Source organism: Megachile rotundata, chromosome 13 (genome assembly GCF_050947335.1).
Source record: "Megachile rotundata isolate GNS110a chromosome 13, iyMegRotu1, whole genome shotgun sequence".
Lineage (NCBI taxonomy): Eukaryota > Metazoa > Arthropoda > Insecta > Hymenoptera > Megachilidae > Megachile > Megachile rotundata.
Genome location: NC_134995.1, coordinates 3,535,380 through 3,559,119, shown reverse-complemented (window position 1 = coordinate 3,559,119; position 23,740 = coordinate 3,535,380). Strand labels below are relative to the sequence as shown.

The window sequence follows — 23,740 nt, the reverse complement described above, 5'->3', positions numbered from 1 at the left end:
ATGTGATACTGTCCAACTGTTAAAAACGTGGTAACTGATTGCATAAAAAGAGCTCACCCGCTTTGAAAACGGATCTAAATACTTTTCTTCGTAAGAAGTAGAAGAAAATTGTACAGGTAATAATTATTGTTAAATTGCAATAAACAAAAATTTCCAAAAACACGTATCCCCCATTTTGACCCATATTTTATGTATACTAATCTGCATAAAAATCGGACTGCATTTAGGACAAGAAATTAAATAATAAATCCAATTTTTCAATATATCATTTAAATAAATAATTTCTTCCGAAATTTTCGGAATCAACTAAATTTTTTGTTCAAAAATACACAATTTAAAAAAATGCACCCTCCTACATCATCCAGTTTCCGAGATATTAAAGGAAATGTGTTTTCAATACAAGCTTTGCTTATATACAATATTTGCTTATATACTTAATACAATATTTGCTTATATACTTTTAACCTTTTTATATTCATAATACATTGTATAACAAATTACATACAAAATACAGCTCAATTTTGCTTTATAAAAATAATCGGACACAATTTGTACATTTCATTTTATTAGTTTCATGAAATGCAGCAATGCAATGTTTATATTTTCAATAAATACATATTAGAAATGTAACAATAGCAGAGTTTATGACAACAAATTGAATATATAATATATAATATATAAAGAAAAGAAATACAAAATTGGAAACCACCAAGTAACTAATTCTGATAATGACAAAAGTGTCAGATGGCAGATTTATTAACAAGCATGTAACGGAGTGCTCGCAGCCTGCCTAGTGCTAAACGTTGCAGTCGACCAGGATCCTAAACGAGGTAGCCAGTCGTACGAAAAAGGGAGACGGATCGAAGGGTAATGATTGCGCGAGGTTTAATCGAATAACTACCCCTTTCTTACTTTCTGTCGTCGATGGTGGCCGGCGGCATCGCCACTAGCGAATGATTTTCGGTCCGCAGGTCAGGTGGTTTGGTGTCCGCGGTTGGTCCGGGTCCAGTGGTTGCCTCGGCCTATCGTGATAAGAATTGGACATACAATGTTAGAGAATATAGTGACGCAAGATATCATTTTACTTAACCTAATCCTTAATACTGCGGTCGGCAGCGAGAAGGGGAGGATTCCAACTTACTTGTAACGGGGAGAACTCTCAGGGTGGCGCTCGCGGTACTTACATCAATTAGTGGTAGAGGCGTCCGATGTGGCTCCTCCGGGACTTACAACTAGGGGTTTGATTCGCAGTTTACAATTTGACTAGCGGTCCAGAGGGGGAAGAAGGGAAGGATAAGAACATACATTAGGTATTGGCTACCTTTGGCTTGTCAGTACTCTTATTAAAACGAGATAGTGTTCCTTCCATGGAGTTAGCTATTACTACCCTACCCTATCCTGGGAGATTCCCGGCGAAGACTCGCCGCATAATGATCGGCTTATGGCTCACCTATCCCGGGGCTATCCGCAAGACAAGCGGGCCGTGTGGCCATCGAGGGTTGTCGCAGACAGCTCCATTGCAAGGTATATCCGTCGCAACGACGCGACGCTATCTTCCAGCTTGCTTAGCTCGGGACTATCCTCGGGTTGTTGGTCAACGTGTAAGACACGTGAAGGAGTGAGAGGTCTGTAAAACCGAAGAAAATACAAATTTTCATGGTTGACCAAACAGTTTAATGAAAGGTACAGAAAACATGTGTAATATTTTCTCATTCTTGTATATAGCAGTATTGCTTCGAAACAGGAAAAACACTCGGGACCAATCAGTTACTTATTTCGAAATAAACATAACATTTGCTTTGGCTTCGTTTATGGTTTTTCGTTTTCACAGAATTTTCATATCATTAAGAAAATACGAAAGAAAACAGAGAGGATAGCAGGCTGCTATCCTTAAGTCTAAAAAGAGTTGTTTATTTCGGATCAAAACTGTATTATTTATACATGCATCCCCTTGAATATCATGGAATCAATTAACCGTATTATTCGAAGGGTGCCTATAACTTATTAACTATAACAACAATAATAGCACAGTACATACATACGTAGGTGTATGTTAATATTAACATAATTGTAAAATAATAAGAGGAAGTGTGATACGAAATAGGAATGAGAATGTGTTTAATTCATTTGATTTTACTAGTACTAAACTGGAAAAGCATGTCAAGTTATGTCTTTTTCCAAAGAATAACATCGCTGTTCGACCGATCATTTTATAGTTTGCCAAACCCTCTGTTTCTTCTACGCAGTGTCTCTCGTTGCGCTTGGGAACAAAATCAAGCTTAATACCATACCTGCTTCGGAATAAGCAACTAACCGATCCCGAACGTGTTGCTTGTTTCGAGGCAATATTATAAACAGTACAGTAACAGACATAATCATGGAATATATAAAAAGAAGATCTTATAGAGCTTAAGCTGCAGAAAGTTCTTTTGCCTCTAGACACCATGTGTTCGCAACTAATTAATAATTGCAAATTATATTCAGTCCTTGCATTTGACGAGCATACAAAGACGAAATCAAAGGATACAATACCTAATAAGTTTCACAATTTTTAGAATAAATAGCAATTGTCAAGTGGTGAACAAACATGGAAATTAATTAATATTTAATTAACATTTAATTTAATTTAATTTAATTTAATTTAATTAATATTTAATTTCAAAGCTTTAAATAAATTTTTGTTTCAATTAAAATAAGTAATCTTCTCGTTTAGAAAACTATCATACCGTATGGAAATAGATTACGTTGCCACTTTGCTTCTGGTAGTTATGAAAAACATTCTACGTAACATTCAAATTCTGCTCAAATTAGGAGAATCGCAAAATTCTTCGAAAATGTATGTGTTCTCACAATTTTTTGGGCGTCATAATTCGTCTATGTCATTGATTGTTGAAAAGTGCATAATACTTTTAAAGTATCACCATAAAAAGTAGCAGAGGATATAAATCAGGAGATCGGAGCGGTCGTACCAGACAACCTCGCTCAGTTCACCCTTCATTAAAAGCGTAATTTAAATATCGTTGGACGCTGGATACAAAATAAGCTGGAGCACTATCGTGTATAAACCACTTTAGTAAAATGACAGGTCCTGAAAGTTACTTGCCTATTATGCTTATCCGCGCATTCAAAGAAAATCAATATTGAAAACTTGTCTCACTAATTACACAATGACTTTTTCCGGTCAAAACATGTTTATTGTGATACTTTGAAATGGCTTTTATAGAAAACGAAACTTTCTTGACAAAAATATATCTGCAATGAATAGAAGATTTGATTCACACTTTACGAAAACTCAGTAATTATGCAGATTAACAGCTTGTCTGAATTTGGTCTGTTTATAGCACTTTTTTTAAACAACTTTATCATTGGAATGAAAAGTCAAGCAGAAAGGTAAAAAAAGCAATGAAGTTTATCTCATTTTATTAAAATGCGCTTGAAATAGTAGAATTTGGTTATGATTATTGTATAACTCAACAATTGTAAAAAATTTTTAATTCATCAATATACTTTTTTAGAAAGATTTATTTCGTCACTAGAATAAGAACTCAATCGAAAGGACTCAACAAAGCAGTACATGTTTTATTATCATGAGAGAAACGAAAAGTTAAACAATTTTTCCAATTTCCAGGCAAAGGTAACCAGACTACCAACAACTATAAACAATAATCAAAACTATATATATATATATACAAACTATAGGTACTATAAACCAGGAACTATAAACTATAATCAAAAGTGTATATGTTGTATATGTGTATATGTACGTCCGAAATATTTGCTAAATACTCTTATTTCTGACTTACATCGGTAAATGTCGACATTTACCATGCACTAATGGTGAATGTTGAACATGTCGGAGATTTAATCTAACCACTTCAGAAAGTATTTTAGAGTACTTTTCTTAAGAAAAATAAAAACAATTGTCTTTTCGTTTACCCGCAATTGATGCATTTAACTTTTCAAGAAAAAGATCACGATTTACTGTAGTATCCATTCGGTATAAATTACGGTATCGGCAAAAATTAAGAAAACGTTGCTCGCATCATCAAAGCTTGCATAAGACTGACAAAGCTGACTGACTCCCAGCAGAACAAAGGATTTGGCGGAAGAAAGCCAGTCGCCTCTTTGTCGGCTCCTCTCTTTTGGACCTCCACCAGAGCATATCTGTGATTGTCGACATACAGCGGTGAGGGTCCGAATGTACAAGAATGTAATCAAATATTCGATCTTTCACCGACGTATTTGGTATGTGTTGCCATTCACCAGTGAAAGTCGACATTCTCCAATTTCGGTCTTTCACGGTAACATGTACATATATATTATACATAAAATAATAAACTATATGCATATTTTGTATATAGTTTATAAAAACTAACGAACTGTTAGAAAATTCCCAATGACCCACCCCAATAAAGCAGGGACGACGGGCACATGGCCGTCCTACGACGACCATCACGGGGTAGAGGCCTGACGCTGTGACGTCCGGGCCATAAAACAACCCTGGGGCCTCAAGTTTCGCGGGGACTAGGAAACCTCGCGGAACGGGAAGAGGGCATTCGTCCACAGACCTTGGAAAGGCATCCTTCTCTTGAGGACATTACTTCGCTCACGGAATCTGTTTATATAATATATATAATATTTTTGAAACCGAACTCAGTTAGCGTGTCAATCATTTTTCTACCTCGTCTTACAGAACATTTGAGAAATAATGCGTAACAGTTGTCCCACTTTAAATATCATTAGAACGTATTTAAATTTTTATAATTTATAAAAACGTATTATATGTTTTCTTTATGTGTTTAAAGTTTATAATTTATAAACATATATCATTATATTGATGATAGCCAACGTAACCATTTTCTATAAAAGAAAATTGTATAACTATCACAAATAAAACATGTACAAATTTGTTGCACAGTGTAATGCAAAAGATAATTTTGTGTACCAATCTAACACCATATTAGTATATGTAGTTAATTATAGTTATTATTGCTATTGAATATTTTGAAAAATATAAATGCTATAAGAAAATAATTCGGTCATAAATTTTTAAGAAGGAACTACATCTAATTTCGAAGTGCAGTAAAACATGAAAAATAATGTTTTATTAATTTACCTTTATAGGAACATGCAGAAAGACATACAATAACATATTTTCTACTTAAGTAGTATATTAAATAAATTGCAATATTTTTGGAGCAGAATATAAACAATTTTTTCTATTACAAATTCCGTAATTCATATATCGTCGAAATCTTTTCAACGCAACGTGGAGAAATTTTGTGTTTCCAAGGAATGTACGAATTTGATTAAGGAGGAGGGTAAATAAAAAATTAGTTAGACAGAATTGAACCTCAAAAATCATAACAATTTATTGATTCGAATGATTTGATTTAGGAGAAAGAGTCTTACGACATAAAAAATATTATATTTATATATTATATTATATAATATTATAATATTATATTATATTTGTTCGTGATTCAACGGTGAAAGTGTGAACGATTATGTATACGTTGTGTGTGTTACTGAGTATAATTGTTAATTGATTCGAGGAGCACAGGGTCTCACTCGAATGCTGTTATGATATTCGTGTTATAATCTACGTAGGATTGTTCCCGACGATCTATTCGAAGAGTGTAGGGTTCCACTCGAATAGTGTTACGATATGTATTTGATACCACCCTACATTGGTTTATTCGCGGAGTGTAAGGTCCCACTCGAATAGTGTTGCAATGTGTATTTGATATCACCCTACACTGGTTATTCACGTGAGAAGTTGTGTATTTGAGGAGTGCAGGGTCCCGCTCGAATAATGTTATGATTGATTTTAGGAACCACCCTGCACTGGTTGTTCTACATTAGTTTATTCGAGGAGTGCAAGGTCTCACTTTAATAGGGTTATGATTTGTATTGAAGTCCACCCTGCATTGGATATTTTACTTTACTCCACGTGGAACTTTTCGACTCTAGGTCCGACCCGTACAAGATTCAACGATCGACTGACTCTTTGATATATAAAAATCTCCCGAACACCCTCGCGTTTCAGAGGGTGACATTTGAGAAGAATCTATGCTTTTGTTTGCTAAAACTACGAGAAAAAGAATGTATAGCCGTTAGCTGATTTATGGCAAGCACATGTTTACGTTAGGACTGGTCTGGACGGGACTTGATAGACAAAAGAGTCCTCAGTGACCCGTATTTCGAGCTATAGAGCTATTCACGGTGGTCTACGCGTCGAACCACTTGAACCCTGTAATAAATTCCTTAGTCGTGGTAAAGGTCTTGTTCACGCGCTGAGTAAAATATTAATTATTTATAGTTAATTTCGAAGGTTGTAAATCTTCGTCGACCCATGGCGTTTCCACAACTTGTTACGGTAGTGGAATTATATGTAGAGTTAGTATTATAGAGTAGAATTGATAGAGTGGCTCAGAGTCCTCCACACTGGTGTGCCCAGGTCAATGAAGGATGTAGTTCATCATCCCACTGGTAGTAATGATTGTTGTATGTTGAAGTCGTTGATAGTAACAAAGTTAATGTAAGACTGACCGAAGTAAGTATATTCTAAGGAAGCTGATTTAAGACTAACTAGTCGCCTCTAAAAAGCCAGAAAAGAAAGCAATGCAGAAAGTTCAGGACGCGAAGGCGTTACCAAAAAAGGGGCCAATCAGGACAGACTGTTATTTGTGAAAAATACTGATTGGTGAGATGGTTCAGCGAATGGGATTGTAAGATTTTTAGCCTTTATTCCAGGGTTGTAAATTACATTTTGTTAACAAAGTAACCCAAAGTACTTGAGTGATTTGGGTCCTTCAAAGGAAGTAATAAATGGGCACCATGTGTTTATCATCGGAGTTCGAGCGCGTAGGCCCACTTTATTGGGGTGCACAGTTTAGGACCATGGAAATAAACTTTCTTAAGAAAAGGTATATTGGCATTTAGAAAGATGTGCTTTTCTGGCTTGTTAGAAAGCTATTGTCAATTGTTAAGAACGTCAAGCTGTGGAGACGTCCATGTGGTCTTAGAGATCCATTTGGAATTGCAAGAGTGAAGCGCTCTTAGGTTCGACAAAACACCCATAAATATTACGTTAATAATATTCCGAGCAACTCGGAACAGGTCTCAATTCGCGTCTGAACAATTCATTTAATTCTTTCATTAGTTTTCACGTGCTAATGCAGGTTAATGTAGTTTCGCATATGAGGTCTATCACGAACTCCTAATGCAGTCATTACAATTATAAACGTTGCGCAAGTATCAGCAGCAATAATCTGTTATATTTTTAACTATTTACAGTATAACGATAAGTTATACTCGTGACGCACTTGCGGTAAAAGTATGGTCAACCTTTCTTGTATCGTTAATACGGTTGAATGTTCAATTAAGTCCAATCGTAATTTGCATAGTTAAGGATCGCCAAATGTAAAACTGGCATTTTAACTTAAAGTGCCGTTGCGATTATCTAATCAAAAAAACAAACCTTTGAGTCTGGAACCCTGATACCTCAAACGAGAAATAAAAAATTCTAAAAACCATCTCTTTTTAGTATTAATACTATAAAAAAATTAATAATAACCTTTTAATTTAATGTGCTAAACCCCTAAACCCTAGACCCTTCAAAACTCATTAAACATAACCTGCAACACCTGAAATTGTAAACTATAAACTATAAACTATAATATAACTATAATATACTATAAACTATAATACCTTTTGACTGTACTGATTTTATTTTTTGCGTGTTTCAAATTTAAGGTTGTAAGGATTATGTAAAGGGTGTTGCCGGATCAGGTCAAAAATGCCTTTAGATCAAATTAATCAATGAACATATCAATTAATAGACCGTTCGAAGGAAATCATTTTTGCCAAATATCAAATCCCTATCCTTACTTGAAGAGTAGTTACAAGGCAAAACGCAATTTATAGTTTAATCATGGATATTCTGCTCTATGGTGTACGTGTTTGTGAATTTTTCACAATTTTTAATTGCAAAATAAATTTTTAAAAAACTCTTAAAGTTTAAGAATATTTTTTTAAAATAGAAACTATCAAATAACCATGTTTATGATTTAACTATGATTTTTTCAGATTTTTTGAAGTGAGAAAAACAATTGCAAAAATCAAAAACCGATACATATTTGATTACATGTATTATCACCTTAATTTTTCATGAAACCATATTTTTATAGTTTTAATAGTTTGTTAACATTATTAGTATACAAATTTTCACATTCTTTATAGAAGTCTATTATATATAAAAAGAATTGCACATCAATATTTTCTAACTTTTAAGCAGGTATAAAGCAAGTGTAATTCTGTTTCAATGTTATACAATTTTTTTCCAACCACTTTGCATTCTCGTATTCTTCAATATCGTCCTCCTGCTGCACAGTTAAGGGGTATAAACATAATGTTGTAGGTTTCTAGATTCTACAACATTTTAATTTCTTTTATATCTTCGTTTGTATCTCCTTCGTACTTCAAAACAGACATTACTTACTTCCAAACGTTTCTTTAATAAAATTCAATCATTTAAAAATTACAACTATATCTTGATATATTGTCTAAAAAAGTATAGTTGTGTTAAGAGGCAGAAAAGGACATTTAACCCTCTATATTCCAATATCATGTGTGAACTCTTGGATTTTATAAATAATTTAGATAAATAGATGGGTCGAATATACCTGTACATATTTTCATTTATTTCCTACATTCATATATGTATATCACATACTCTTCACAGTTCTAATATATTATATTGAGAACCCCTTTCTTGATCCATTTTATCAATTAAGGAGTGAGTAGATAAAAGAAATCAAGGAACAAGGGGTTAATTGTGGAGTTGTTACTAACTATCCTACATTGAAAAAGAAAATCAGTTGCACCATTTACATATTTATACGTTGAATACGATAAAGTAAACCGCTTTTATCTGTATTAAAATATATGATAGAATAGTGGTAAGTTCATAAAAAATTTTTTTAAATTGGTGTACCTTTAAAGTGTCTGCACTTAAAAATTCACCACAACTTTTTTTATTCACAATGCCATTATCCTAAAATCCCATAACCACCCATTATCTACTTTAACCGTCAGCATACGAAGGCAAAAGATGTAACATGCTTTACCAAGAGGAATCCCGTCGTTTCTTATCGTTACACTAATCTTCTTTGTTATTTTTTAAAATAAATTCAATAATTTTTTAATTTAAAAGTTTCGAAATTTTTTAACCTTCAAATTTCCAGATTTTCGAACACAAAAATTTTCGTCTGCTTAAATATTTAAATTTTCCTACCTTCAAATCATTTTCAAATCAATTACAAAAATTTTTAAATACTCAAATTTACAAAACCTTAATTTGTTTAATTTTTTAATTTTGAAATTACTAAATTTCCAAATGTTTAAATTTAAAAATTCTTAAATACCAAAATTGCCAAATTCTCAAATCATTGAATTCTACAATTCCAAAATTTTCTAAACTTCAGACTTTTAAATTCTTAAATTCTTAAATTTCTAGGTTACTAAATTCGCAAATTTTGTATACCAGTCTTTGAAAATCTAAATTTCCTTGTTACGCACGCTGAATGTTTATTTTGGAGTTAGTTGTTCGGCGTAATCAGAGACCAACGCTAAACAAGAATTTAGTCTAGTCTAGCTTTCTTCGCGATCGGGATTTCCTTACAGTTGACCTGTTCCTACCGTTTCTACTACTCTTTTCCCGCCCTTTTTTCGGGTCTAAAAAGGATTGTGGAAAGAATTTGTGGAAGAAACATTTCGGACTCAGTAAATTTTTGAATGTAGAACAACGTGGGACCTTTGTACGTGTTCTATTCGAGTCACTAATATCAAGTCCGGAGGAATCTTTGAACGAGATCGGGTTAAAGTCCCTGTCCAGTCTATTAACCGTACAATACGTAAGTCTGCTGTTAATGTGGCGGTTTCACTCTTACGCTCATCACCAATAGACGGCGCATAAGATCGAGACTGACTTTCTCGCTAGTACTCCGAGCCTTCCGTTTCCTACAAAATAGTTCCTGTCCATTCCTTCCATATATCCCCGCATCTAAGGCACGAACCTGCTAGGATGCCTTACTGACGAAGCTACTAGCAGGCCTCGGACGAAACGCTATTTCCTAAATGAAAATAACTTTTTCGTGAAAAAAATTAAATTTCACTACAAATGAAAAGAAATATATACAATTATATATCGCAAAATTAACCCTTTGCAATCCTATGTCGAGTGTAGCTCGACATCACATTTCTCTTGAATCTTATAAATAATCCAGATTAATAGGTTGGTTGAATATATATATATTTTCATTTATTTACTATTTATAATAAATGAGAAATGTATTTGTCACATACTCCACACAGTTTCAATACATTTTATTGAGAATCCCTTTCTTTTATCTATTTTGTAAATAAAGGAGTTGGTAGGTAATAGAAATTAAGGAGTGCAAAGGGTTAAAACATGTCGATCTTTTGTAAACCGCTAAAGAAATGTTATATCGAAATTAATAATATTCTACAATTTATAATTCATTCTTCCTTAACTTGAGTATGCAGGAGGGATTTAAATAATTATGGTGTACGGGTAGCGCATAGTGTAATAAATCCTCTAAATCATTGTATTTCAGTATCATGAACGGTTTTCTTTTTTGTTCATTGCTGTCAATTTAATATTATTAAGATTGTACAGTCAGGCGTGTTACCTTTATCAAGTTTTACCAAATTGGTGACTAGTAGGTCACAGACGAAACGCTCTCTCTCTCTCCTTCATTTTTCCTACCCCTTCCATTCTCTAGTCAAACCGTCAACTGTTTATCTCGGTTCCCTTTGGATTCCCGTTTGCTCGTTTTTCTATAAAGCTGGGAAGGATTTAGATTTTTGCTCCGTCGAAATCGAAAAGACTTAAATTTAACTTAAGGTATTATTTAAACTCATGTAAATTAAAATCTACCTTAACCGACAAGTACATTTAACAGGTATTACTGTTAAGGCTTTCGGGTGTAAGCTGTGTCCTAAAGGAAGCGAGTTCCCTATGTTTCCCAAGTACATTTAACACTCGTAAAACCCGGTTTTGGAGAATATATTCAATTGCAAATTTTATATTTAAATATTGTCTTAATTAATTATAATCACAGTCCAAAGAACTCACCTGTCGGTGTTTCTAAGTCGCTGGAAGTATACCGTAAAACTATAGTTAGGAGAGATATTACTAACAATTCCTGCAACATCCGGCATTAGCCATAGATATGTTAGTCCACATATCAGTTCCTGGAAGACCCGACGTTAACCATATGTCGGCTAGTCTCCGCGTCTTGTCGTTCTGTAACACCCAGCGTTAGCTGTACGTCTGCTAACTCGCCATAGACAACCTCTTGGAGCACCAAACGTTAGCCATATGTCGGCTAGTCTCCACGGCTAAAATCCTTTGGCGCTTAGAACAATCAGCAAACTTGAGTTAGCCTAGTCTAAATTACCATAATCTATCTACAGCCCCCAGTCACGCGGCTGAACCCCTCCGGCTCGTAACATTCTTATCAAATATGTAGAAAAATGTTTATTAATTATGATATTGTAAATTACCGAACGGAGTCAAAATAAAACAATTCCGAAGAAGAAATATATGAAAATCTTTAAAGTATGTTGAATAAAAATAAATAATTTCTGTTTTACGTACGTTCAAACAAATATACAGTATAGTGTCCCACTAGTATAATTCTCGGAAATGGGTGATAGAGGACATAATTCTGAACAACTCTTCTCTTTGCAAAAATGACATCTAAAGCTTCGTTTTTGAATTATTAAGGAAAAACACGGACCAATTAGAGCGCGAGGATTACGCGCGCCCAGAAGCGAGAGCGACAGCTTCGAGCTTTGCAGCTAAGCGCGATCACGTTCAAGTGCTTATGCACCGGGACAGAGTAAACGTTTAATAAGAAGTCTTTATGTCAAATCTCAGTTAAATAATGAACAGAACAATTAAAAATAATGTTCACTTATTCGTTTGTCATGAATAAGGTACAGAATTAGTTATATATAATTAACCGAAAGCGAGTAAATAAAATTTTTATAACTTTAAATTTATACAAATTTTATAAACAAATAAAATAAGACTTACCCATTGTTTAAAAATAATTCTGCTTCGTTGAAAATGGAACCTTTTGGAAATATATCGCTTTCAAAATATTTTTCTTCTGTACCTATGCATTTGTATAATATTTTTTTCTAAATCGTGAATGATAAGCCGATTTCGAAATCGCTTTGATTTTTCTCGCGATTTTATAATTATGTTCGCTCGAGTATCGGAATGTCGCCTTTTTAGTCCTCGATTAAGGGAGTAGGTATATTATGCCAGTAAATAGTGCTAGTAACCTTTCCAGTAACTAGTCCAATTTTTACGTTTCTTGCATTAGATCTATCATTGGAAAAAGAGACAATTTTTTCCGAAATTCCCAAATCGAAGGCCGACATCCTAAAATTCTTACATTTTCAGATCCGTACATAGCCAAATCCCTGTATCCCCAAACCCATACATCCTCAAATCCCTACATACCCAAGTCTCTACACCCCCAAATCCTTACATCCCCACCTCCTTACATACCCAAATCTCTACACCTCCAAATCCCTACATCCCCAACTCCTTACGTCCTCAAATTACTGGACTATATATTTTTAAATTTCCAAATTCCTAGATTTCCACACCTGCAAGTTCTGAAATTCTTAAAAATTCCTAAAAGGAAATGGTTTCTTTTCTTTCTTGCCTTCCTTTCTCCACAACAGACCCGATACAGGCAAAGCAAGGGACGCAAAAATTCGACTACTTGCTGACAACCCAACGCCAGTTACTTGCATAACGTGGACGTTCTAAGGTAAGGACAAAGGAAAAGGGCTGCTGATAACTTTTGTCACCGAAAGCAATTTGAAGCAATTCCATTGTTTCGGATGCCATTTTGTACAGATCAAAAAAGCGCTTTATGCATGGTCTCGTCTCGTCGATATCACTCACCTGTAAGAATCGCTAAAGCCACAGATCACGGTTAACTGCGACAAACGATTACTAAATAACTATGCAATCAATTATTACGAAAGTCGATACGCATATAGAAAAGCACTCGAAAATCATATACTGCGAGTTTTATTCTATTCCGTTGCTGCTGACAACTTCTATAACAGAATTCGTCGAACTCTTTAAATGCACCTCGTATATTTAATGAAATTCAACACCGTAAAACAAGTCCTAAACTGCTGGTACGTTTTAATTAAATTCAATTTGCGAAATGTATTGTACGTGATAACATTCGAGCAGCTCAAGAGATGAACGATCAGAGTCACGCGAAGTAAAATTTTCAGTGTTCGGCAAACTTTATGAACTCTGCTCTAACTGTACATCATTCAGGATTTAATGTTCTTCTTTTTTCGTAGAACGTATTAAGTTATTTTTGAGAACAATAAATAGTCTAAAAAATCTGTTTATTGATTGCTCTTTCGTTGAAAGGATACAATATTGCTCATTCTACTCCAAATGCAGAATTGTTTGATCTTCAATTTTTTGTATTCTAAGTTTATTTTTTTTTTAATTGCAACATACTTTTCGAGATTTTCTTATGCTACAGCATATAATGATAACATCCTAATTTCTATTTAGATTGCACTTTAATCGTTTTTCTTCTTGTTGAAGTCCATTTATTATTATTAATTGTTGTCTGTCTAAAAATTCCGATCGACCGAAAAAGCCGAATGACATGTCACTAAAATGTAAATCCTCTGAAGGCGTTTTGGCAGAGCAAAGATTGAGATTTTATGTTGAAAGGGACTTTCTGATATGCTCCGCTTCACTCGCTGAATTAACAGCGGATGAATATTGCACGTAAAAAAATGGACACTGATTTTGATGAACAACTAATGTTTGGCGGTTAAGCTAGCTAAGGTAAAAGGGCTAGGAAAAGTAAAGGAGAAGGAGAACGGTTTCTCGTCCGGGTCTTGCTAGTGGACTCATCAGTAAGGCGTTCTAGCAGGCCCTTGCCTTAAACACGAGAATGTAAGGAAAGGATGGACAGGAACTATATGTATGAATAGGAAGGCTCTTTGAGTACTAGCGAGAAAGTCTAGGTCTCGATTCTATGCGCTGTCTAGTGGCGATAAGCGTGGGAGTGAAACCGCCACAAATGTAACACTTATTTATTAAATAACAATAACAGTAAACTTTAAGTTTTGTATGACTATATCATCATTTGTTAAATGCTGATTTGTTCTATTTGAATGCTGGTTGACTTCTGATTTGAATTCTAATTGACTTCTTATTTATTTCTGTTTGATTTCTGATTTTGTTCTGATCTTCTTCTGCATATTTTGCGTATTTGAAACCTCTGTTTTCCCTTCCATTGCGTCTTTGGCGTGGTACATTTTTGGAAGAGGAACAAGGTTTTCTACATGGGGGAGAACGGCGGTACATAGGAAATTCTGGGTTTTTCCAAAAATATGTGATGTCTTCCTTGGGGACCTGGAACCGTTATTCTCCAGGCCCAAATTACCCTTCGATCTTTGGAACCTCGAGGTTTATGGCATAGGCTGTACCGCTAAAGCCAAAGACTTTACTAATAAATACATCAATAAATTAATTTACTAAAAACTAAAATTGTCACGTACCATCCTAGTGCTGGCACACCGATGGTATGGATACTAAATTGAAGGTCTTCAAAAACAGTTACTTTCTTTTGCCACGTCGTAAAACTTTTCTCAAAATTTCTATGTTTTATATGATTTATGTTTGTTACGTCGTAACAGAAGGCAAGATGAAATGATTTTTTAACATATACCGTTGTACTGCGTCCAAGCCTACACCCGTACTTAAACCAAAAAACTGTCTAATATTGAAAACCTATTTACAACCATTCGGTCCTAGTTGTACACGAAATGTCTGTATTTTAGTCACCCAGAATCGTAGGTATGTACGTGACGTCTGGGAAATTCCGAAGACAAATTATAAAATCCTCCCCCTTTTAACTGTAGTTTACATCGAGTGCAACCCTCACTTTCGTCATCGAGACCAATCAGCGCTATCCAAATTTCCACCCACTACATTGAATTCAGCAGACTATCACTCCTCCTTTTTCGTATAAGTTCTTCCTTTAACCAGTTAAGTGTATTTGACGACTATATCCGTCATGGAGATGTGGCAGAATTTTGTATCGTGTCGAATATATCCGTCATGTGTAAAATTTTGTTACAATTTGATATTTAAATTGTAATTTTGGCGAAAACTAAATTATATTTGTAAATTGTAATATATTTAAAATGCTTAGAGGTCAACACGAAATGAAATAAATAAATAAAAAGTGTAAATGATTTGAGATGGATTCATAAATTCTTGAGAGCTAACTCGTCATCACTTGATAATCGCGACACACACTGATACGCGCTTTGAAAAAAGATCGCCACCGTTAACTAGTTAATCATCTTTACAAATTCTTGTCAATGTAAATTAAACCATCGATCAGAAAATTTGTCACCCCGTTTCACCACCGAAATATTGTAACAAATAAATACACTTGTTCGGCTGAGAAGTAACTTCTAACTTCATTTTTCATCAAACCGCCATTAAACTAAACGACGGAATATAACACTTCTCGATTCGTAAGTTTTTTAACACGTTCACGCCGAGGCGAATATTTACATTTTTCTTCGTAGGGCGGGGCGGCATTGTTACTCCTTCGAAGCTTCGAACGCGCTAAATACGAGATCAAAACAGTTTTGACATTGAGTTTTCGAAACGCACATTTCTTGCATCAAGTGTAAAGGTAGGTAAAATTATCTTTTCTTCTACAGAAGTGGTTAGCACTTTTCCTTTTTGAATTTTTCACAGAGAAATCGAAGAATGTGAAATAGAAAAGAAAAAACGGTCAAGAAAACACACACATTTTCTACAATCGTTCAAAAGGGCTGTCAGAAAAACAAGAAAACGATGTAAAGAATGTTACAAACAATTATCGAAATACAAAGTAGATTATACGCCGCGAAAAAAAGTAAAAAAGTAAGAACATATTGTAAAAGTTGTAAGGGCTAGCCCGCATTACGTTTAGAATGTTTTAAAAAGTTGCATGCTTATAAATAAATAATTGTTATCAATTTAAAATATTGAATGTTAATGCTTATAATACTCAATTTTTGTTTATAATGTTGACAAAAAATAAAATAAACTAATTTTTTTCAAAACCCACCTGTGATGCACGTCGCCCCACGGGACAATTAAGTGTGACCTACTGGTGGATCACGCCGCCCCTCAGAACAGTCAAGCGTGACCCACCGGTGGGTCACCCCGGCGTGAACGTGTTAATGTAACTGAAACATCTTGAAATCGAAACGATTACAATATGCAACAACATAAGGAAAAGCCATAAAGTGCAAATCATTCTACAATTTTGCATTATAAATGAGAATGCTTCTGATATACATTAAATTTGAACGGAGTTATTTATTATTTCAATAATATTCAATACATGGAGGTATATTGTTTTTCCTTAATTTTATCATAAGCATAAATCATTGACAAGTGTGAAAATATTGTAATTTGTAGCGTATGAACAATTGTCTCCCAGTGTAGACTAATTACTTAGCACGGTTTTAAATTTAAATAATTAATAATGTTAATACAGAACATGACAATACTATGCAACTGTATCAGGTGTTCTAAAAATCATAGTGCAAGTGCTAGGTGATGCTTCTGCATACAAAAATAAGTCAGAAAATGGGAATAATATTTTTCCATATTTATTTTCGTTTTTAAAAAACTAAAGATTTGCAAATTCTTAACATTATGTAGAAAAAATATTATTTACCGTTTATTTATTTGGTTAATGCAATAGCGAAAGTAAGTTATAATGGTTAGTAATATAAATTAATATATTTGTTAATATAAATTAAGAAATAAAATGTCGTTAAAAAAATTATTATTATCAGTTAATGATCTTTTTGATATTGTTACTTAAAACAAAATTTACAACTGTGTATCAATATAAAAACAATATCATGAAGAATAATGTATTCCAACAATTTTTATACATACATTTATTAATTTATAGCATTCATTAATTATAAAAGTAATTAAAAGATTTAAATTTTTATTATTTTAATTAAAAAGCAACTGTTTTCGCCAATATATTGAGGAATTATCAAAATCAATTTTCTTAAAAATTAAGCCAAGTATGAACAAATGTAATTTCTTAACGTGCTTTTTAATGTACGACAATCGCTTGCTGTGATTTTTGGAACATCATGTATTGGGACATATCTATACATATACAAATGATACACAAGCAAAATGATCAATGCTTTTTGCGCTCTACACTTTATGCATTCCACACGAGGCCAATCTTCATATTTGATTGCATCCAATCTTCGTTCAATGATTATTTGCAAACGATACACTCAGTGATTTGTTCACTATAGTCCACTTTTGTAGCTCATATATCTTTTTTATTTATTTCTTCGTCTCTTGGTCTTTTCATATTTCTTTCGTACAGTCTCAGTTTTTCAGTTTTTCTCGGCTTCGGTCTCATTGTCAGTTTTTCTTGCTTTGGTTCTTCTTGTTACAAACATCTATAACAGCTACTGATCTTACAGGGGACATTACCCAATCGACACATGCCGATTTTGGTGCGCTTTGAGTATGATATAGAACGCAAAAAAATATTTGACACATATTTTTTTTATCAGCCATCGTTCACATTGTAGGAGTGAAAATAGCCCTCAAAGTTACGGGCTGAAATCATACTTTCGGGAATATCTCCGAAATTAATGGAGATAATTGGAAGCTTTTTCTTTTAAATTCTTGGTCTTTAAATAGGAAATTTTTGTGCGTAAAAAAATTTTAATAAACATTATTTGTTCTTGGCTTTGAAGAACAATACGTAAATATAATTTATAAAAACCAAAGCATATGTGTGTATTTATTGATATAAAAATATTGTACGGAATGCTGTAAAATTATATAATCACCTGAAAAGTAAAAAGTAAAACAAGTATTGGAAATGGGTAAAAAAAATAATTTATTACGCAGTGAATTGATTAAAGTTAAAATATTTCTTTATCAACCTCACTGCGTCAGGAAGGTGAAAAATAATTAATAAAAACACAGGACTTATTTAAATAAAAACTGAGTTCAATTAAATCTATAGAAATACATGTACATCTATTTCCTCTTGGGTACGGAACTATTTATACTATGTATGATTTTGCTTATCAATCATCTATTACTTGATTGGTTTTTTTTAACCATATAATCCAACATGAGGAATGATTTTCTTACATATATAAAATAAATTATAAAAGCTAAAATATGTGTATATATATACAATAAAAATAATATCGGCAACGTTGCAATATTTTTTAATTACTTGAGCAATAAGAAATTAGCAATAAATAACTTTGTTGTATAAATATAGCAAATTGTAAAAATTAAACTGTGTAAATGTATCTATTAGCCCAAAAATATTGTACGATTATTTTTAAATAATAAAATTGTAATAATTGTATAATAAAAAATTGTCATAAAATTGTAATGATTATATTGCAGTAACTGCACTAATTGTAAGAATCGAAGGTTCCTAACATAAGGAATCTAAGGGTTCTAATTAATTGTAAGTGAAACACGGCTGAAAGGCTTTATTGGAAGTGCCGTTTTCACGATCATTTATTTTAACACCTAATGGCTCCTTATATTTTTAACCGACTTCGAAAAAGGAGGAGGTTACTCAATTCGATCAGTATATATATATATATATATATATATTTTTTTTTTTTTTTTTTTTTTTTCTATGTGTGCCCGCCGATTACGCCTAGCTGGATGGACCGATCGGAACGAAACCTTTTGCATCTGGTAGGTTCTGACTCCCCATTGGTACCATTATCAAAAAATTTTTCATTTTTTAATTGCAAAGTATTGTTATTGCAAAAAAACCGGCAACTTTTGAAATAAAGTATTCTCGATTTTAGTGCGCTTTTAATATCTTATCACGGGCATGATTCTGAACAATTTTGTTCATATACAAATTTCGCGGAAAGGTTTAGTTTTCGAGATATTAGCGAAAAATTGTTGAAAAGTTTTGAAATCAACTTTGGACGATTTTCATGTCTTTTAATATGTTATCAGGAACACGATTCTGAACAACTTTTTCCTTATCCACAATTAAGGGGAAGCTTTAGTTTTCGAGTTATTAGCGAAAAACTATTGTTACTAATATATTGAATTCTACGTATGCCTCCGTGTCTCTGGTGGTGTATGAGTCAACATGCAGTCGCCGATTTTCTACTGTTTCTACAAACACGTCTTGCCGGCCGATAAAAAGTGTGAAATAAAAGAATTTTTAGAAAAAAAATACGCCGACTTCGAAATGCACTAAAAAGTATAAAATAATTTCTATTTCCTAATGAAGTAATTTCTATTTCATTCAATCATACAATTACGTAACAGATATGAATGAAACCTATTTACCCGTTAGGTAGTATATTAAATACATTTCAACCTTTTCGGAGGCGGCGCAAAATTAAATAACGGCGGCGCAAAATAATCTTTTAATTTTGTGCCGCCTCCGAAAAGGTTGAAATGTATTTAATATACTACCTAACGGGTAAATAGGTTTCATTCATATCTGTTACGTAATTGTATGATTGAATGAAATAGAAATTACTTCATTAGGAAATAGAAATTATTTTATACTTTTTAGTGCATTTCGAAGTCGGTGTATTTTTTTTTCTAAAAATTATTTTATCGACTTTCGATACGCTATAATACAATATAATAATTGTATGCAAAAATAATTTTTGTTATACGAAAAATTAACATGAATATTAAACATTTGAAAACTAGTAATATTAACAATTAGCACTCAAAGGTATTTTTGCTGCTATTAGATATCATCCTTAACACTTTTCAGTTCAAAAGTTTGCTGAATTCATTTAAGATTACTATTTCTATGTTATTAATTGCCACTATTGTCTGCTTGACTGTGTTTATACACCATATGCATAGTACTATAAATTCAGTTAAAAAATATTTATTTTAAATTGATATATTAAACTGAATGGTGAGTGTGAGGAAAAGAGTTAAGGGTAAAAAGAACAACTCAGGAGTACATTATGTGACGTACGTTGTAAGTATTATATTGCTTAGTACATTATTATTGAATATAATATGCATTGGTGTATAGTGAAATTAGATAATAGTAAAATGGGAAATATTGTCCAGCATTATATGCTGCCAATATTCTCTGTTGTGTGCAGTATCAACAATTAACAATTCAATAAGCATTCTCGTAACTTGAACAATGAATATATTATCGTCATGTTGGATAAAAGTATACTTAAGCAGTTACTTTCGTGGATAACGACTTTCTTCTGCTCGACGAATAAAGCACACTAAATCACACCGATGTTCTTTTCTTTTTTCTTCGACGTTCTAAACGGCAAGATATTCACAAAAAGAGGCAAGCGTGGAAGGAGAAGCGAACGATATAGATCCCCAGCGCAGACAGCCACGCCATTAGATACGCCCATCTCAATCACCGACACACCGATGGTCGTAAATTCTTCTTTAGTAATAGCGCGAAAGGTGAGAATAGAGAGAAGCGACGACCTGACTGAGCCTGCACGTACGGAAAATGCTTCGATGCTTTATCTTGTTTTTAATTCATATTCTTCAGTCCTTTTCATCTTTTATGGAATAATATAAAATATTAAGGATCAAGTCTAGTGATATTATAGAGTATTACAATAATACTCGTAATATTCCGAGTATTATTTTTCTACTGGCGAATTAAAAAGCTTTAGCAAGCTTTGTTTATCTTACGTCGATTAGGACAAATATGAATAGTAGATAATTGATTTTCAAAAATATGCAAAAGTGCCACTTTGTAATTCCAGGATTTTTAAGCCATATTTTGCTTAAAGCAATATTTTTTAATACTTTCTTTTGAGAGATATTTTTTGTACTATACTTTAGAATCGTGTATAATCAGATTTTACAATTTCTCTTTCAAAACTTCATAACGAACGAAAGCATAAAAATATTTTTTTTGAAAGTTTCAAAAAACATTTAAAAAATTTGGAATTACAAATTTAGGATAACGTGAAGTAACTGTGACACGGGGTAACGGACAACAAATTATATTTAGCAAAAGAATAACAATAATAATAACAATAACGAATAACAATAATAAATCAGTACAAAACTGTGAACTTGAACTTGGTAAATAAGCGCGATGCGTATGCTGTAAAGGTCAGGAAGATTCTGCCGAATTTTCCAACGACTCTTGCAAAGGAGAAAATAGCCACATGGCCCTAAAAAGGCAAACAAGGGCCTACGCGTACAAACGCTCGAGTAAGCCTAGGTCTTCAAGGACCTCCAAAACTTTCGACACGATTTATGGCTTTACTGCCACACAAAGTTGCATTCTTACACATTTTTGAAAACCAAATATCTACTGTTTTTGTCTCTCTTGATCAATATATCGTAAAATAAATAAGGATCGCTGGAGCTTATGTATTTTCTGTCAGAGGTTACTAAAATTGATCTTCCATAATAAGATAAATAATCGTCATTCATTAAAGAGAAAATTATTCGTTAAAAATTATAGATTCATTAAATAGTTGTTTACCATAAAATATTTGTAAAAATTAAGATTTGCACGTAATTTGCACCTTCCAAGGAAGTAAGTGAATTTAAAAATTATGCTAAACAAATATCAATTATTTTGAATTGCAAGTTGTCCTAACCTGAGAAATATTCAGTTAGTTTAATTTAGATTAATATTTTTCCAAATATCTTCTGGTAATAACTTTGTAATAAACAACGTGTGACAGTTAAGTTATAAGGAGAAGTTATTAAGGACGACGACCATAACAATATTTGTCAAGGTTACCGTCACTATGACTGGTTCCTTTACTCCACATCTACAAAATTAGTCAAAATTTACATCATAAGATGTATAATTCACCCTTATTAATGCTTAAATGAACGTTATAACTTGCGTCTAACAAATCACCCAAATCTCTCAGCTATCCAATTGTTAGATAATCTAGAATTTACATGTAGACTAAAAAGATTCTATCCTCGCGACCTACCCAATAGATTTAAATAAAGGTGCCTTATACTAATAATTGCGTTCACATGCTAATGTAAAACATTCAAAAATGAATACATTGTAAGCAACTATCCTGATAGTTGCACCACGACATTGTACCACGCTAACTTAATTTACTCATAATTCTGTATAAGAATTGATTGTAAATAGCAAAAAAAAATAAAAAAAAAAAATTAATGCTTAAAAGCAGAATATTGTCTATGTTTCTAATCCTTACTAGTTTAAAACCATAAGACACCTAAGAATAATAAATATTTTTTGCATCTAGCATGGTTGTTTAATGAATTTTAAATTACGTATTTAGTTTAGGCTACTAAATTCTATGTAAATAATTATGTGATTTTGAAAGAAAAATTACAACTGTCATACAACAACGATAGTGCAAGTAACTAGAATGAAAAATGTATTAAATGTTTGTATGAAAAGATGAGAATACACATGAAATAACTGGAAAGGCAAAGGAATATGTTGTTCCCGCCCAAATTTAACTACCTTTTAAAGAAATCAATATTGTTAAATAAAAAAGGAAAGATACTGTACAGTTGTTAATCCGTCACAAAAAAGGCATCTTTAATTCTATTCATAATTTTAAATTATATTATTTGTTACACAGGAAGTCACTCCGTTTGTGTTTTAAAAAAAACTTTATTTCTAGACCACACTACTTTACAATGTAAATACTTGTTGTTACAAAAGTACTGACAGAAAGATCTCGATATTCGATTCGCAGCAACACAATCTGGCTTGTTGATAATATGAACTCCGAATCTCTCACGCGCGCCTACCTGCTTCTGTTTTTATACTTTGCTTATCTCCGAATTGCGTTATTGTCTCGAACTTATCCTATTTGCGTCTTCTGGACCGCGCGTTATCTTATTTACGACTTCTGACCGGTGAGATATTAATTTTTTTTCCATTCATGAAGTAAAGTAGTAATAAGTGAAGTAAGTAGATAAATAAGAACCAACGTTATTTTATTAAAATATATAATCAACAAATACCAATATGGAATTTTAAATTGGAAAAGATACGTATTTGATATTTTTGGTTGTTTTTTAAGTCTACAAAGTTTCATTCAAATCGAATCCGAACCGTTCGCGACATTTCATTGTGAGTGAAACTGCCGTGACGACTCCTACACATGCGAACAACACAGTATGCAACGAGTATTGCACGCGTGGTTACTGCTACGGCGAATTTCATGAGAAATAAAATATTGCTTGAAGATCGTTAGGTTAACCTTTGAGAACGTGAACCGTACACACGTGAGCGTAGTTGTGTATATACGTTGTGCATGACGTACGAGAGCACAAAAGAATTAATCTTATTTTTGTACAAGTGTACGTTTCGTTTCAATTTGTTCAATTTCACCGAATAGACAGCGATGAAAATAAACTTATCCATCCACCGATTGTATTATTCTATTTATTTATTTTATTTTGTTTCATTACCGAAAAATTCGTTGACTAGTCTTGGACGAAAAATTCTGCTGCAGATCTTTACTGAACCTCCCATAGATTTTCCTCATCTAATCAATAAAAGAGTTTATTGCTCGTGATAATCTCAATCCACTCCAATCATCAAGTGTGCCTGTT

General features: G+C 32.9%; 2 long non-coding RNA genes across 4 annotated transcripts in view; one reads left to right on the top strand and one right to left on the bottom strand.

The window, feature by feature from the left end:
* Positions 1 to 23,740, top strand: part of LOC143265618 (uncharacterized) — a 366,308-nt gene that overhangs the window by 333,682 nt on the left and 8,886 nt on the right. The gene's annotated exons all lie outside the window — the stretch shown is intronic.
* LOC143265635 (uncharacterized) lies at positions 550 to 23,083 on the bottom strand. 3 transcript variants are annotated; one of them, XR_013040275.1, is made up of 3 exons: positions 22,849 to 23,083; positions 1,451 to 1,627; positions 550 to 1,022 (listed from the first exon to the last, which is right to left on the bottom strand). It is a non-coding gene; the product is annotated as an uncharacterized LOC143265635 (long non-coding RNA). The 3 variants fall into 3 exon arrangements; XR_013040274.1 differs by lacking the exon at positions 22,849 to 23,083 and adding an exon at positions 16,227 to 16,688; XR_013040276.1 differs by lacking the exons at positions 550 to 1,022; positions 1,451 to 1,627 and adding an exon at positions 20,137 to 20,648.